The sequence below is a fragment of the Bos grunniens genome, chromosome 4 (genome assembly GCF_055505025.1).
Source record: "Bos grunniens cultivar Pamir isolate PY7600 chromosome 4, Bosgru_T2T1.0, whole genome shotgun sequence".
Lineage (NCBI taxonomy): Eukaryota > Metazoa > Chordata > Mammalia > Artiodactyla > Bovidae > Bos > Bos grunniens.
In genome coordinates this window covers 90,227,845-90,245,835 of record NC_141168.1, presented here as the reverse complement: position 1 = coordinate 90,245,835, position 17,991 = coordinate 90,227,845, and the positions used below count along the sequence as shown (strand labels likewise).

The 17,991-nt window shown below is 38.7% G+C and overlaps 1 long non-coding RNA gene across 6 annotated transcripts in view; it reads left to right on the top strand.

Moving 5' to 3' along the window:
- LOC147374513 (uncharacterized) overlaps window positions 1–17,991 on the top strand; it is a 242,567-nt gene that overhangs the window by 89,226 nt on the left and 135,350 nt on the right. For all 6 annotated transcript variants that reach the window (XR_015162847.1, XR_015162846.1, XR_015162845.1 and 3 more), the window contains one exon: window positions 8,287–8,367. This is a non-coding gene — a long non-coding RNA (uncharacterized LOC147374513). The remainder of the gene's footprint in view (window positions 1–8,286; window positions 8,368–17,991) is intronic.

The following is a 17,991-nucleotide window of genomic DNA, read 5'->3' as shown; positions in this document are numbered from 1 at the left end:
CAGAGGCATCTGGAAAATCAAAGACTACAAAGACCCATTATAGTGGCTATTTTCATTCATTTGTCTATTCAAGAAGTATTCATTCACACCCTGGAAATAAAGTAATGGGGAAAAAAGAAAACAGGCCAATATCTCTGCCTTCATGGAACTAACATTGTAATCCGTCTCTCAGTCATGTCTGACTCTTTGCGACCCCATGAATGACAGCACGCCAGGCCTCCCTGTCCATCGCCAACTCCTAGAGTCCACCCAAAACCATGTCCACTGAGTCGGTGATGCCATCCAGCCATCTCATCCTCTGTCGTCCCCTTCTCCTACTGCCCTCAATCTTTCCCAGCATCAGGGTCTTTTCCAATGAGTCAACTCTTCGCATGAGGTGGCCAAAGTATTGGTGTTTCAGCCTCAACATCAGTCCTTCCAATGAACATCCAGGACTGATCTCCTTTAGAATGGACTGGTTGGGTCTCCTTGCAGTCCAAGGGACTCTCAAGAGTCTTCTCCAACACCACAGTTCAAAAGCATCAATTCTTCGGCAGTCAGCTTTCTTTATAGTCCAAGTCTCACATCCATCCATGACCACTGGAAAAACCACAGCCTTGACTAGACAGACCTTTGTTGACAAAGTAATGTCTCTGCTTTTTAATATGCTGTCTAGGTTGGTCATAACCTTCCTTCCAAGGAGTAAGCATCTTTTAATTTCATGGCTGCAGTCACCATCTGCAGTGATTTTGGTGCCCAGAAAAATAAAGTCAGCCACTGTTTCCACTGTTTCCCCATCTATTTGCCATGAAGTGATGGGACCAGATGCCATGATCTTACTTTTCTGAATGTTGAGCTTTAAGCCAACTTTTTCACTCTCCTCTTTCACTTTCATCAAGAGGCTCTTTAATTCTTCACTTTCTGCCATAAGGGTGGTGTCATCTGCATATCTGAGGTTATTGATATTTCCTCCGGCAATCTTGATTCCAGCTTATGCTTCATCCAGACCAGCGTTTCTCATGATGTACTCTGCATATAAGTTAAATAAGCCGGGTGACAATATACAGCCTTGACGAACTCCTTTTCCTATTTGGATCCTGTCTGTTGTTCCATGTCCAGTTCTAACTGCTGCTTCCTGACCTGCATACAGGTTTCTCAAGAGGCAGGTCAGGTGGTCTGGTATTCCCATCTCTTTCAGAATTTTCCACAGTTTATTGTGATCCACACACAGTCAAAGGCTTTGGCATAGTCAATAAAGCAGAAATAGATGTTTTTCTGGAACTCTGTTGCTTTTTTGATGATCCAACAGATGTTAGCAATTTGATCTCTGATTCCTCTGCCTTTTCTGAAACCAGCTTGGGCATCTGGAAGTTCATGGTTCATGTATTGCTGAAGCCTGGCTTGGAGAATTTTAAGCATCATTTTACTAGCATGTGAGATGAGTGTAATTGTGTGGTACTTTGAGCATTCTTTTGCATTGCCTTTCTTTGGGATTGGAATGAAAACTGACCTTTTCCAGTCCTGTGGCCACTGCTGAGTTTTCCACATTTGCTGGCATATTGAGTGCAGCACTTTCAAAGCATCATCTTTCAGGATTTGAAATAGGTCAACTGCAATTACATCACCTCCACTAGCTTTGTTCATAGTGATGCTTCCTAAGGCCTACTTGACTTCACATTCCAGGATGTCTGGCTCTAGGTCAGTGATCACACCATTGTGATTATCTGGGTCATGAAGATCTTTTTTGTACAGTTCTTCTGTGTATCCTTGCCACCTCTTCTTAATATCTTCTGCTTCTGTTAGGTCCCTACCATTTCTGTCCTTTATTGAGCCCATCTTTGCATGAAATGTTCCCTTGGTATCTCTGATTTTCTTGAAGAAATCTCTAGTCTTTCCCATTCTATTGTTGTCCTCTGTTTCTTTGCATTGATCTCTGAGGAAGGCTTTCTTATCTCTCTTTGCTATTCTTTGGAACTCATTGAATACGCATTCAAATGAGTATATATTTCCTTTTCTCCTTTGCTTTTCGCTTCCCTTCTTTTCACAGCTATTTGTAAGGCCTCCTCAGGCAGCCATTTTGCTTTTTTGCATTTCTTTTTCTTGGGAATGGTCTTGATTCCTGTCTCCTGTACCATGGCACAAACCTCCGTCCATAGTTCATCAGGTACTCTATCAGATCTAGTCCCTTAAATCTGTTTCTCGCTTAAGAAATGGAGTAGCCCATCATAGTCAACAAAAGAGTCTGAAATGCAGTACTTGGATGCAATCTCAAAAACGACAGAATGATCTCTGTTCGTTTCCAAGGCAAACCATTCAATATCACAGTAATCCAAGTCTGTGCCCCGACCAGTAATGCTGAAGAAGATGAAGCTGAACAGTTCTATGAATACCTACAAGATCTTCTAGAACTAACTCCCAAAAAAGATGTCCTTTTCATTATAGGGGACTGGAATGCAAAAGTAGGAAGTCAAGAAACACCTGGAGTAACAGGCAGATTTGGCTTTGGAATACAGAATGAAGCAGGGCAAAGACTAATAGAGTTTTGCCAAGAGAACACACTGGTCATAGCAAACACCTTCTTCCAGCAACACAAGAGAAGACTCTATACATGGACATCACCAGATGGTCGACACCGAAAATCGATTGGTTATATTCTTTGCAGCCAAAGATGGAGAAGCTCTATACAGTCACCAAAAACAAGACCGGGAGCTGACTGTGGCTCAGATCATGAACTCCTTATTGTGAAATTCAGACTGAAATTGAAGAAAGTGGAGAAAACATTATAATAGGGAAAGCAAATAGTAAATAAATGACTAAATAAGATGAGTAGGTAATCAGTATTTTGAGGAAATATAGAGGAGAATAGTTGGAGCTGGAAGTATGGGAGGGAGGTTTTCAGTTTTAAATAAGGTGTTCCTCAACTTCGAAGTGGCCTTTGAAAAAATATTCAAAGTTAGTGAGGGATTGAGTGATGCAATTATCTGGTCAGGTCTCTGAAAAGCAGGAAATGCTCACTACTCATACTAGCTAGACAAATAAGGATAGTATTGCCTGGTGCCTTACGTATGGTAAGTACTCTATGTAGATATTCAACCAGTATATAAAGATAACAACAGATTGATTTGGAAAAAAGTTAAATATGTAGAATATCTTCTTGATAAAATGCATGTTTAAAGGTTGCGATTTAACAACTTAAAGATCTTTAAGGGACTTCCCTAGTGGTCCACTGTGCAAAACTCCGTTCTTTCCGTGCAGAACTCTGAGATCTTTCGTTGTCTTTCTTTCTTCTTAGAGAAGGTATCAGAGATATATTTGAAGGATTGGGGTATGGGTGCTTGGTTCAATCAGTTTGGGTTTTGGGGAGGTAATATTTTGTTCTCTTTTGCCTTAGTCCATTGTTTCATGGAAAATAACTCATATACACATTACAGTCTTATTCTGATTGACAGTCACAGTGACTTCTTAAGGCTGAGATGTCTAATATAAAGCAGATCTATATACACATGTACATAAACAATTTATATCAAGACTGTGTTAAAAGTTAACTGTGTCTTGATTTTTGAGAACTTAAATATTTGCTTTTCTGCCACTGCCAGGAAGAGTTCATAAGTTATGGAAGTACTTTGGCTTTCAGAGAGATGCTATTTCTTTGTAATGCTACCTCTTTGGGGAACGAATGTGAAAAATAAAACATGTCATTTTACATGATACAAAGTCTTTTTATTGTCACTTTCCTGGCTTTAAAAGTGAATGGGACAAATCATAAAAAGACATATTGTAGGTGCAGGTTCTGCTTTAAATTTAGATATTCTAATGGAGTGTACAATCTGTGAGGCTTTTCTGTGTCACTCATTTTTCCCATTCCTTATCCATGGGCAGAGTGACCTGGTAATAAAGCACTGGACTGTGAAAAGGATGATTTATTTTTGGCTGACAGCCTTTCTCAGCTTATAGCTCTTGGAGATGATTTCCCTACCAACTTACTCCACAGGAGTATTGTTAAAGTACAGCAAATTGAGCCCTGGGAATTTAATAAAAGTGAATGAATACATAAATAGCTTCAAGGACTGTTTGCCAAATTGTCAGAGATTGTGATCATAATGATCAGTTATTTATTTATATATGTGTGTATTAATACATGTACATAATTGATATATAATATTGAAATGATACTTAGAAACTGATACTTTAAAAAAGTTAATGGAGCCACACTGGGACTGCTCCATACCCACTAGGATGGCTATAATAAAAAAGAAAACAGTAACAAGTCTTGGTGAAGATGTGGAAAAATTGGAGCCCTTATACACTGCAGCTCAGAATGTAAGATAGTACACTATATAAAACAGTCTGACATTTCCTCAAAAAGTTAAACATAGTGTTACTATATGACCCAGCAATTCCATGCCTATGCATTAGCCCAAAAGAATTGAGAACATATAGCCATGTAAAACTCACACAAACATTCATAGCATATATTCATTATTCAGCATTATTCATAATAGCCCCAAATTAGAAACCACTCAGATGTCTATCAACTGATGAATGGATAAATCAAATGTAGTATATCCGTACAGTGGAATAATATTCAGCCACAAAAAGGAATGAAGTACTGATACCTGCTAACCTGTGAATGAACCTTGAAAACACGCTAAGTGAAAGAAAACAGATACAAAAAGCCAGATATTGGGGTTTCCCCAGTGACTCATTGGTAAAGAACCTGCCCACCGATGCAGTAGACACATGTTTAATCCCTGAACCAGGAAGATCCCATATGCCCTGTAGCAACTAAGTCTGCGCACCACAGCTATTGGGCCTGTGCTGTGTAACACAGGAAGTCACCCCAATGAGAAGCCTGTGCACTGCAACTAGAGAGTAACCCCTGTGTCGCCACAACAGAGGAAAACCTGCACAATGACGAAGACCCAGCACAGCCAAAAATAAATGAATATATAGTTTTTTTAAAGGCCAGACATTATATGATGTCACTTATATGAAATGTTCAGAATAAGGATATCCTTAAAAATGAAAAATATATGTTAATATTTGCCTAGGACTGGGGAGTGTGTGGGTAAATGGAAAGTGACTGCTAATAGGAATGGCATGTGCCTTTTAGGGATGATTAAAATGTACTGAAATTACATAGTAGTGATGCTTGCACAATTTTGTGAATATACTTAAAAAAGAAGCATTGGATTGTATACTTCAAAGGATGAATTTTATAATATGTGAGTTGTATCTCAAATTGTTATTTTAAAAAATGTTTTAAATCAAGGACTTGGCATTTGATTGAATATCAAATTATATAAATGGGTAATTGTTAATTTTTGGTATGATAAAAATTTTATGATAATGTTTTTAAAACAGGTCTTTGAAGATAACTTACCTGTAAATAAATTTTTTAAAAATTAATGGAAAGCCCCTATCTAGATAGATTTCTATCACACAGACACAATGGTCATGGACTCTGTATCCTAGATGAGTGCTGTGATCTTGAGAAAATAACTTAGCTACTGCAAGACTCAGTTTCTTCTTATATAAAACAGACATTGTTATTAGGATTGAAACCTCCCAGGACAGTTGTGAAAGCCAGTAGGAAACTGAGAGATGGTAGCTGCTGGCAGTGGTCAAGGGCTGGAGGAGGAGGTGGTTAACTTCATTACACTGATTCTAACACAGTTTTTCCAATTTTAGCAACACTGAAATTCAGATGCGTCTACTAATCAATGGTGCATGCATGTGTGTTAGTTGCTCAGTCTTGTCCGACTCTTTGCAACCCCACGGACTGTAGACTGCCAGGCTCCTCTGTCCATGGAATTCTCCAGGCAAGAATACTGAAATGGATTGCCATTCCCTTCTCTAGGGGATCTTCCCCACCCAGGGCTTGAACCTGGGTCTCCTGCACTATAGGCAAATTCTTTACCATCTGAGCTACCAGGAAGCCCCAATCAATGGCATATCGTAGCTTAATTGGAAATATTTTTCTTTCTTAGTGTTCCATAAAATAGAGGAGCATCTTACATTCAAATAGCTACTTACACTCTGTGAAATAACAATATTGCTAGTACTATAACCACTGCCCTTACTGTTGAGATATAGTTGGTTTTGTTTACTGTTCTTTTAGCCAGATGCTTCTCTTGACACACGTGGTCTTCAAAGAACATCAGTGTATTTCTTCTGTCGTCTCCCCTTTCTCTATTTCTTGTATTTTGTTGTCCCTATTTATTATTTCTTGATCCAACAGTTATCTTCAGTGTTACTATAGACAATCAAATTATAGTTCTTCAAAATAAGTAAATATGTGAAGTAACAGATGTGATAACTCACTGAGGGAATCCTTTCACAAAGTACACATATACAAATCATCCCATTTTACATTTTCAGTATCATAATTTTATTTGTCAATTATCTCAATAAAGGAGAAGGCAATGGCACCCCACTCCAGTACTCTTTCCTGGAAGATCCCATGGACGGAGGAGCCTAATAGGCTGCAGTCCATGGGGTCGCTGAGAGTCGGACACGACTGAGGGACTTCGCTTTCACTTTTCATTTTCATGCATTGGAGAAGGAAATGGCAATCCACTCCAGTGTTCTTGCCTGGAGAATCCCAGGGACAGGGGAGCCTGGTGGGCTGCTGTCTCTGGGGTCACACAGAGTCAGACACGACTGAAGTGACTTAGCAGCTTAGCAGCATCTCAATAAAAGTGTGGAAAAACTTGCCTAAAAACCATAATAAATAAATATTAACTAAATACAAAAAAAGATTATCTTTCAGAACAGAGGCCATAGTTTGCAAATTTTGTTTTCAAAAATGACATTTATGTAGGAAATTTCAAATGTATAAGCCACTGTTTATTTTTACAGGGAAAGAAAGAAGACTGTACATGTATATATATATATAAATCAAAAATAACTTCTTCCACTTAAAAGCAAAACCAAAACTCAGCATCTTCCATATTGATTTCCTTAGTATCTATAAAATGATAACAGATATAGCTCTGCTGCTGCTGCTAAGTCACTTCAGTCATGTCCGACTCTGTGCGACCCCATAGATGGGCAGCCCACCAGGCTCCCCCGTCTGGGATTCTCTAAGCAGTAAGACTGGAGTGGGTTGCCATTTCCGTCTCCAATGCATGAAAGTGAAAAGTGAAAGTGAAGTCGCCCAGTTGTGTCCAACCCTCAGCGACCCCATGGACTGCAGCCTTCCAGGCTCCTCCGTCCATGGGATTTTCCAGGCAAGAATACTGGAGTGGGGTGCCATTGCCTTCTCTGAGATATAGCGCTACCAATCTTATATTCTAGGCACTGAAAGTATAGTGGTTAACCATAGAGACTTAAAATTTACCCGTGGGGAGCTTGCATTCTAGAAGAGGGGCTGTAAAGTAATAAACATGTGCTATATCAAGTAGTTATGTGTACTATAAAAATAATAAAGTTGAGTAAAGGGGTTAGTGTATAGTGTTTTGTTTTGTTTTTTATAATATAGGGTGTTCAGTGAATCCTTCTCTGACAGGTAATATTTGAGAAAAAGTAGCAGCAGGAAGACAGATAACCATTATGAAAATGTGTCCCCCTTTCTCCAAGGGATCCAAGACCCCCTGTGGATGTCTGAAACCTCAGATAGTACCGAGTCTTACATGTTTTTTCTTATACATACATACCTATGATAAAGTTGAATTTAAATTATTCACAGTAAGAGATTAACAACAGTAACCAATAATAAAATAGAACAACTGTATGCTGTATGTTGTAATAAAAATTACACAAAGTGGGCTCTCACAGTATCTTTTTGGACAAATTTAACACCTTTTTCATCTTCACTGAGCACTTATCACCCGCTGTGGCTGTGACTTTTGCAGTCTGAGATGTGAAAGCAAAACTAGTATGAATGTCTTCTCCCTTCTTGACAGTTTCATGAGTACAGGATTAATCCTTACTGTAGCTCTTAGCAACCTCAGCATATGATTTTTTTTTCTTTCCTTAAGTCAAGAACTTTCACCTTTCACTTGAAGAAAGTACTTTGTGGCTTCTCTTTGAAACATCTGAATCTCCAGCATTACTACTCTTGCACTTTGGGACCATTATTACCTAAGATAAGGGTGACTTGAATACAAGCACTGCTATGTCTCCATACTGGATCTGATAATCATACCGACTAACAAAGGGATCAATGGGCAGGATAAGCTGGACAAAGGGAAGATGCAAGTCCTGAGTGGGATGGCATAAGATTTTATAAGGCCACTTAGAAGAGCACACAATTTAAAACGTTTGAATTACTTATTTCTGGAATTTTCCATTTAATGTTTTCAGAGCTCAGTTGACTGCAGAACTGAAACCACAGAAAGTGAAACCACAGTTAAGGGGGACTGCTGTACTCTGTAAGCTGTAAAGGTAAGGAAGTATTTTCTCTCATCATTCTATAATGTCATTGTTCTCTGACTGAGCCCCTAAAAAAAGACTTAGGTGGATCTCTTGATCATTATGAAGTTCATGGGCTTGTTTCACAGAAAAGAAGAAAAAAGAATTGCTGTGCAGTATGGTAAATACTGATAGCTTACGGTGAATGGTGTTGGATTTGTGACCTCCGAAGATTTAGCTTTGGGACCAGGGACCAGGCTAGATCACTCAAGAGCTTTTGTGTAGCAGAGTTTTATTAAAGTACAAAAAGGGACAGAGAAAGCTTCTGACACAGACATCAGAAGGGGGATGGAGAGTGCCTCCACTTGCTAGTCTTATCAAGGCCTTATATACTTTTACCAGACCCACTGCCACAACATACATCTTAAATTAACAAGATTAGAACTAACAATAGAAAGGTCGTACCAGAGCCGCTCCCACAATATATGTCTTAAGATATCAAGATTAGTCAGAGGGTTCTTCTTAAGGAGAAACATATCCTCCTGCAAGCTACATTGTTATGTTGACTAAGACAAAGCAATATAGAAAAAAATGTTTGTCCTTTTCTCCTTGAGAGCCCCAGACCCCTTTCTCCTTCTCAAGGGCTCTGGACCCTTTCTCCTCCCTGGGAACCCTGGACTTCTTGTCAACCTACCTAGTAATTGACTCTCTCACTACTAATATAGAAAAATCTAACACTTCTGTGGAAGCATAGAGGAAGCAGGCCTAACAGAAGGCTTGACAGGTGAAATACCACTTGAGTCAAATCTTTTAAAATATTTTTTAATTAAAAATGTGTTTTTAGAGAAAATTCACAGAACACAGTAAAGAGAATATTACCTCATCACACAGGAAAGAAGGAACCACCCTTACTTTTGTTTTGTTTTTGACATGTGAATGTAAGAAAGAAAATCGCTTCCTCCCTACTGCTAGGATTTGTCTAACTCTTTCTGTAAATGACCAGATAGTAAATGCTTTGGGTTTTGTGGACCAGGTGGACCCTGTCACAGTCACTCAGCAGTGCCGGTGCAGCACAAGAGCAGCCACAGACAATACATGGACAAACGAGACCAAGGCTGTGGCCCAGCACATTTTTATTTACAAAAGCAGGCAGCCAACTGGATTTGGCTGTAATTTGTCGACTCCTGCCTTACCTTAAACCCCAGAGATTTGTAGTTAAAAAAAATGTGGTGGATGTTCGATTTTTTTTCTACTTTAAACTTAAAGAATACTTTAAAAATTTTCGGAATAATGGAGCAGAAGAGGAACAGTACACTTAAGACAGTCATGTACAGTTATGAAAAGTTACAGTCATGAAAAAGGGAATTCCTTGGCAGTACATTGTTTAGAACTCCATGCTTCCCTTGCAGGGGACGTGGGTTTGATCCCTTGTTAGGGAACTAGGGTCCCACAAGCTGTGAGACATGGTCAGAAAAGAAAAAAAGAAAAGGAAAGATCTAATCACACCATTCACAGACTAGTCAAAGAGTTAAACTAATCATAGTTAATATTGTTAGACCTGATATATCCGAAGCTAAATCACACAGTTCCTGTGTAATAATAAATTAATGGCCATTTACTGACAGTGATAGGATGACAAGAAATGACTAGAGGTATCTCAATTTTAAATTTTACCTGTGTGCTTTTTGAGTCTCAGTTGCCTATGGGAGGAAGAAATGTTTGTACTTCAAGTTTCAGTCATTTCTTAGCATTCAGGTGTGAATAAAATGATTGTAAAGGCTTTAGGATCTTCGTTTCCCCTTTGGCTCCAAGGACATTTCCAAAGATCTTCTCTGATTCTGCCATAAGCTTTTATTTCCACCATACTTACTCCAGAATCTTAACATCCATTTGCTTCTCTGACACATAGTTTTTGTTGGTTTTACACTTGGGTGAGATGACCTGGAACCTTCTGAGTGACTCCTGTTGCTCTGCATAGCTGCTAAGACTTTTTTTCTAACCACCCCTAAATTTCCCTACTGCTTCCAGTATGGCAGATTATGTACACAAAACCAAGTAATGACATACATCCCTTACCAAAAAAGAAATCTCAGTAGGAAAATGAAACCAAAAAGCTGAGCGTTCACAAGGACCTTTTAGAACTATTATGTCTGTGGGCAAATGTATGTCTCATCTCTTGAAGTTCTGCCCCTGATGTGATGATAGTAGTTCAAGCATCTGAAACAGACATAGGCTTGAGTTCTTACTCTGTACTTGAGCAAATCACTGTACTTCTCTGTGGCCCATCTATAAAATGGATGTTTACTCCATAGGGTTGTGTTATCAAAAAACAACTTGAGTGAAAGCTTGGACTGATATCCAGCAGGTCATAGGGGCTTAGTCACTATTAAGCTCTTTCATCTCCCTTAGTTAATATGTAGTCTGTTTATTTGCATATTGAAATATAGCTTCACACACAAAAACATGGAAAATCAGTTTTGATATGCAAGTATAGAATTATTTTATGTGATAATAACTTAAATAATCTGGGTTTTTTAAAAAGTTAAAATAGCGTTTAAATCATCTTGAGGAAGAAAGAAGAAAGGAGTGAGAGAATGAAAGAGAAATTAAAATAACGTTTTTATTCTGGCTTCTTTTGATTTAGTATTTCATCTCAAGCCTTAACATGCTCAGTCCTCATTCTTGTTTGTCTCTCCTCTTTATTCTGCCTTTAACTCATATTGCTTGTATTTTATGTTCATCTGTAAGCTCCTGGAAGTCCTTTCTGGAACACAGTGGGGTATAAATAAAATAAAATACTATGGGTCAGAGATGGCAACTTCAGAAGGAGAGCCCATGGAAATCAATAATTCTTAACAGTGCATAAAACAGTCTAGTCTCAGCCCTTAATCTGGGGCCCATTGAGCAATAGAACCAAGAGTTTGACTCTTCTTGAACCTGTTTTACTAATTTAAAAAGTTAAAAAGAGGTAACATTTATCAGGTATTTAGTAAATACTGAAGGCTAGTCTAAGAACTTTTATCTGTGTGTTGTTGTTGTTGTTGTTGTTCAGTGTTCCCTACAGTTCTAAAAGCCAGGTTCTTCTTATTCTCCTCAATGTACAACTGAGGAATGGGTGGCAAGGAAGTTAAGTTTTTTTAAGTTTACATATGTGCTAAGTGGCAGTGACTTATAGAGGATTTATGAAGGACTTATAAAGGACTTAGAAATCCTTTTACAATTCCTTTATTTGGTTTTAGTCTCATAAATATTTATGAATTGTATAGAAGGCCATTCTCTTGTAAATCAGCTTACTTCCCTTAAAGTTGTTATTATTTTGGTCATTCCTTCAGTATATTTTCAGAATTTTCTATACAAATATTTCGTTGCTAGGAAAGACAGGAGTGAAAATAGCCTACCCTTTTAAACAGTCAAATCAACATAATAAAATATCCACAGAGACATGACTGTATCAGACATGTGCAGGATTCTGAGTCTGCACAGTGTTGGGTTCTTTGGCTTTGTGGTTTCTGGTCCAATGGAGAATCCACATGTGAAACATGATGTGATGATATTGTATGAGAGAATCATGGTAACACGTGATGCTCTGAGAGCATAACTGGGTACCATTTCCAGATGGGTCACTTAGGGAAGTCTTCCCGCAGAAAAGTTGCCTCAGTTGAGGTATTTTGAAAGTTGAGATGAAAGAAGTAAGTGGTGGTATTCAGAGTGTGGTGTATCAGTCAGCTCAAGCTGTCATAACAGAATACCATAGACTGAGTCGCTCAAGGAACAGAAATTTGTTTCTTATACTTCTGACTGCCGGGAAGCCCAAGATCAAGGTGCCAGCCAATTTGGTGTCAAATGAGGGCTTTCTTCCTGGTTTGTAGATGGCAGCTTTTTGCTGTGTCCCCACATGGAGGTGGAGGTGGATAGAAAAGAGAAAAGGGAGCAGGGGAGCCCTCTGGTGTCTCATAAAAATACTAATCCTATCAGATAAGAGTCCCATTCTTATGACTTCATTTAACCTTAATTACCTCCTAAAAGTCCTATCTTCATGTACAGTCACATGGGATATTGAGGCTTTCAGATGAATTTGTAGGGGGTGGGGGACAAGAGGTGGCGGACACAAACATTCAGTCTATAGCATACAAGTAAAGAGACAAAAGAAGATAGAGTTTGAGTCTGTTGCAGTAACAAGAATAGCTTGAAGAGGGGCTAGATAGAAAACAAACAGTAGAGGAGATTGTGATTTTAGGGTAGTGACAGTGAAGACAGAAAGAAGTGAACAGATTAGAGAGAGATGTTTAGGGAGTCAAATAGCCGGGTTTAGAGGTAAACTGAATATTGTGGAAGAGGGAGGGAAACGTGTCAAAGCTGGCACCCAGGTTGCTGACTTGGGCCTCCCCAGCACTTGGCCCCGGAGAAGACGGGAGCTCATGCAGAACACAAAGAGAGAATTGTCACTGTGTCCCAGGCAGGGCAGTGAGAGAACTCTCCCCTAGTTGCCAACTGCCCCACGTAGAGCTGGGTCTCTGACTGTAAGAGCATTCTGTCACCGAGCCTACCTTTTATAACCACCTCTAAGACTCAAAGTTTAAAGGCTAATGACACCCCATCGGTGTTTGTTTATCAGCTTTTACCAGTTTCCACATAGACTTGTGTTCTGAGTTTTTCCTTTTATCTTTGATTTATTTTCTCAAGGTACATGGGAATTCTCGATGAAAAACAGCCCTCTGTGACCTTGTAGGTATATATTGATTGGTTGAGCAACCTTTGAGCCAAAAGATCTTAGATTTCTTTGCTGAAATATATCTGGATGAAGAAAAAGCAGTTAAATACTATAATAACAGTAATAATGACTACTGTTTAGACAAGCATTACCGGGTGCCAAATACTGGACTAAGACATATGAATATTTATTATTATCAAATTGAATCCTGGCAGCCACTCTCTGAGGTTGGTACTATTATTACTTCATTTTATAGGTAAAGATATTGAGATTTGGAGTTTAAATGCCCTGCTGGTAAATCACCCAGCCCAGAGGTTAGACAAACAGATTGGCCCATGATCCTTCTTTCTGATTTGTATACGATTTTGCCTCTTCCGTTTTTCTCTATGACGGTTTAATAATAGAAATACATATTAAACATTTTATCTATTAAATTGTTAGCATTTATACTGTGATCTAAAATAACTTTCTTATTACTATAATAAGAAGGCTTACTGCAAGAAAAAAACTTGTTAAATATAAAGAAAATAAAAGTAACCCATAATCCTACCACCTAGTGATAACCATTATTATAATTTTGATGTGTTTTGTGCCAGTATTTTTTAATACATGTTTTTAATAGTTGAGATCAGTGTTTATACATTTTAATGATGCTTTTTCCATTAAAATTATAAATATAATGCTGTCTCCATACTATTAAATATGATTTACAAGTGTTGTTTTCAGTGGCTGCAAAATACTTCATATGGGTATAATTCATGTAACCAAGCATTTTTGAACATTTAGTTTCTTCCAGTTTTTTACTACTGTAAATAATACATTTTGTATTTTAAGTTACTTCCTTTAAAAATATCACCAAAAATGTAATTATTGCTTCAAAAAGGGTAGGTGCTTTTTTTTTTACATTTATTTTTAATTGGAGGGAAGTTAATTTACAGTATTTTATTGGTTTCTGCTGTACAACAACACAAATCAGCCATAATTAAACATATATCACCTCCCTCTGGAGCCTCCCTGTCCTCCCCCCCTCCTACCCTTCTAGGCCATCACAGAGCACCAGGCTGGGCTCCCTGTGCTGTAAAGCACCTTCCTAACTAGTTACTTATTTTTACACATGGTAGTGTATATATGTTGATGCTACTTTCCATTTGTCTCACTCTCTCCTTCCCCACTGTATCCACAAGTCCATTCTCTATATCTGAGTCTCCATTCCTTCCCTGAAAATAGGTTCATCAATTTTTCTAGATTCCTTGCTGCTGCTGCTGCTGATGCTAAGTCGCTTCAGTCGTGTCTGACTCTGTGCGACCCCAGACATGGCAGCCCACCAGGCTCCGCCGTCCCTGGGATTCTCCAGGCAAGAACGCTGGAGTGGGTTGCCATTTCCTTCTTCAGTGCATGAAAGTGAAAAGTGAAAGTGAAGTCGCTCAGTCGTGTCCGACTCTTAGTGACCCCATGGACTGCAGCCTACCAGCCTCCTCTGTCCATGGGATTTTCCAGGCAAGAGTACTGGAGTGGGGTGCCATTGCCTTCTCCCCTAGATTCCTTGTATATGTGTTAATATACAATATTTGTTTTCCTCTTTCTGACTTCCTTCACTCTGTATAACAGGCTCTAGGTTCATCCACCTCACTAGAACTGACTCAAATGCATTCCTTTTATGACTAATATTCCATTGTATATATGTACAACTTTTTAAATTTACTTTTTTTGCCATTTTACTTTTTAATTGAAAGATAATTGCTTTATAGAATTTTGTTGTTTTCTGTCAAAACATCAGCAAGAATCAGTCACAGGTATACCCATATCTCCTCCCTCCTGAACCTCCCTCCCCATCTCACCCTTCTAGATTGTCCCAGAGCCCCTGTTTGAGTTCCCTGAGTCATACAGCAAATTCCCATTGGCTATCTATTTTACATATGGTATTGTAAGTTTCCATGTTCCTCTCTCCATACATCTCACCCTCTCCCTCCTCTCCTCCTCTCATGTCCATAGGTCTATTCTCTATGTCTGTCTCCATTGCTGCCCTGAAAATGGATTCATCAGAAACATCTTTCTAGATTCCATATCTATGCATCAGTATATGATTTTTATACTTCACTCTGTATAATAGGGTCTGGGTTCATCCACCTCATTAGAACTGACTCAAATGCATTCCTCTTTATGCCTGAGTAATATTCCATTGTATATATGTACCACAGCTTCTTTATCCATTCATCTGTTGATGGACACCTAGGTTGCTTCCATGTTCTGCTGCTGCTGCTGCTGCTAAGTCACTTCAGTCGTGTCCGACTCTGTACAACCCCAGAGACAGCAGCCCACCAGGCTCCCCCGTCCCTGGGATTCTCCAGGCAAGAATACTGGAGTGGGTTGTCATTTCCTTCTCCAATGCATGAAAGTGAAAAGTGAAAGTGAAGTCACTCAGTCTTGTCCAACCCTCAGCGACCCCACGGACTGCAGCCCACCAGGCTCCTCCGTCCATGGGATTTTCCAGGCAAGAGTACTGGAGTGGGGTGCCATTGCCTTCTACAGCTTCCGTGTTCTAGCTATTGTAAATAGTGCTGCAATGAACACTGGGGTACATGTATCTTTTTCAATTTTGGTTTCCTCAGGGTATATGTCTAGGAGTGGGATTGCTGGTTTTATTATTTATATGGTGGTTTTATTCCTAATTTTTTAAGGAATCTCCATACCATCTTCCATAGTGGCTATATCAATTTACATTCCCACCAGCAATGCAAGAGGGCACCCTTTTCTCCATACCCTCTCCAGCATTTATTGCTTGTAGACTTTTTTGATGATGGCCATTCTGACCAGTGTGAGGTGATATCTCATTGTAGTGTTGATTTGCATTTCTCTAATAATGAGCATTTTTGAGCATCTTTTCATGTGTTTGTTAGCCATCTGCATGTCTTCTTTGGAGAAATGGCTGTTTAGATCTTTTTCCCACTTTTTGACTGGGTTGTTTGTTTTTCTGGTACTGAGTTGTATGAGCTGCTTATTTATTTTGGAGATTAATTCTTTGTCAGTTGTTTCATTTCCTGTTATTTTCTCCTATTCTGAGGGTTGTCTTTTCACCTTGCTTATAATTTATTTCATTGTGCAAAAGATTTTAAGTTTAATTAGGTCCATTTGTTTGTTTATTTTTTTCATTTCCATTACTCTGGGAGGTGAGTCATAGAGGATCTTGCTTTGATTTATGTCATTGAGTGTTCTGCCTATGTTTTCCTCTAAGAGTTTAATAGTTTCTGGTCTTACATTTAGGTCTTTAATCCATTTTAAGTTTATCTTTGTTTATGGCATTAGGAAGTATTCTAATTTCATTCTTTTGCATGGTAGCTGTCCAGTTTTCCCAGCACTAATTATTGAAGAGGCTATCTTTGCTTATTGTATATTCTTGCCTCCTTTATCAAAAATAAGGTACCTGTAGGTGCATGGATTTATCTCTGGATTCTCTATCTTGTTCCATTAGTCTATATTTCTGTTTCTGTGCCAGTACCATACCCTCTTGATGATTGTAGCTTTGTAGTATAATCTGAAGTCAGGAAGGTTGATTCTGCCAGCTCCACTCTTCTTTCTCAGGGCTGCTTTGGCAGTTTTTTATTCAGTCTTTTGTATTATATTCAGTCTACTTGGTCTTTTGTATTTCCATATGAACTGTGAAATTTTTTGTTCTAGTTCTGTGAAAAATGCTATTGGTAATTTGATAGGGATCACATCGAATCTGTAGATTGCATTTGGTAGTATAATCATTTTCACAATATTGATTCTTCCTACCCAGGAACATGGAATATCTCTCCATCTGTTTATGTTGTCTTTGATTTCTTTCATCATTGTCTTATAATTTTCCATCTACAGTTCTTTGTCACCTTAGGTGCATTTATTCCTAGATATTTTATTCTTTTTGTTGCAGTGGTGAATGGGGTTTATTTCTTAATTTCTCTTTCTGATTTTTCGTTCTTAGTATATAGGAATGTAAGTGATTTCTGTGTATTAACCTTGTATTCCGCAACTTTGCTGAATTCACTGATTACCTCTGGTAATTTTCTGATAGTTTCTTTTGGATTTTCTTTGTATAGTATCATGTCATCTACAAACAGTGAGAGTTTTACTTCTTTTCTGCTCTGGATTCCTTTTATTTCTTTTTCTTCTTTAATTGCCATAGCTAGGACTTCCAAAACTATGTTGAATAATAATGGTGAGAGTGGACACCCTTGTCTTGTACCTGATCTTAGAGGGAATGCTTTTAGTTTTTGCCATTGAAAATAATGTTTGCTGTGGGCTTATGGCCTTCACTCTTTTGAGGTAGTTTTCTTCTGTACCCATTTTTTGAAGCGCTTTTATCATAAATGAGTGCTGAATTTTTTGAAGGCTTTTTCTGCATCTATTGCAATGATCTTATGGTTTTTATCTTTCAATTTGTTACTATGGTATATTACATTGATTGATTGCATATATTGAAGAATCCTTTCATCTCTGGAATAAACCCAACTTGATCATGGTGTAGGAGCTTTTTAACGTGTTGTTGAATTCTGTTTGCTAGAATTGTGTTGGAGAAGGCAATGGCAACCCACTCCAGTACTCTTGCCTGGAAAATCCCATGGACGGAGGAGCCTGGTGGGCTGCAGTCCATCGGGTCGCTAGGAGTCAGACACGACTGAGCGACTTCACTTTCACTTTTCACTTTTCTGCACTGGAGAAGGAAATGGCAACCCACTCCAGTGTTCTTGCCTGGAGAATCCCAGGGACGGCGGAGCCTGGTGGGCTGCCGTCTATGGGGTTGCACAGAGTTGGACACTACTGAAGTGACTTAGCAGCAGCAGCAGCAGCAGAATTGTGTTGAGGGTTTTTGCATCTATATTCCTCAATGATATTGGCCTGTAATTTTCTTTTTTGTGTTGTCTTTGCCTGGTTTTGCTATCAGAGTGAGTGTGGCCTCATAGAGTAAG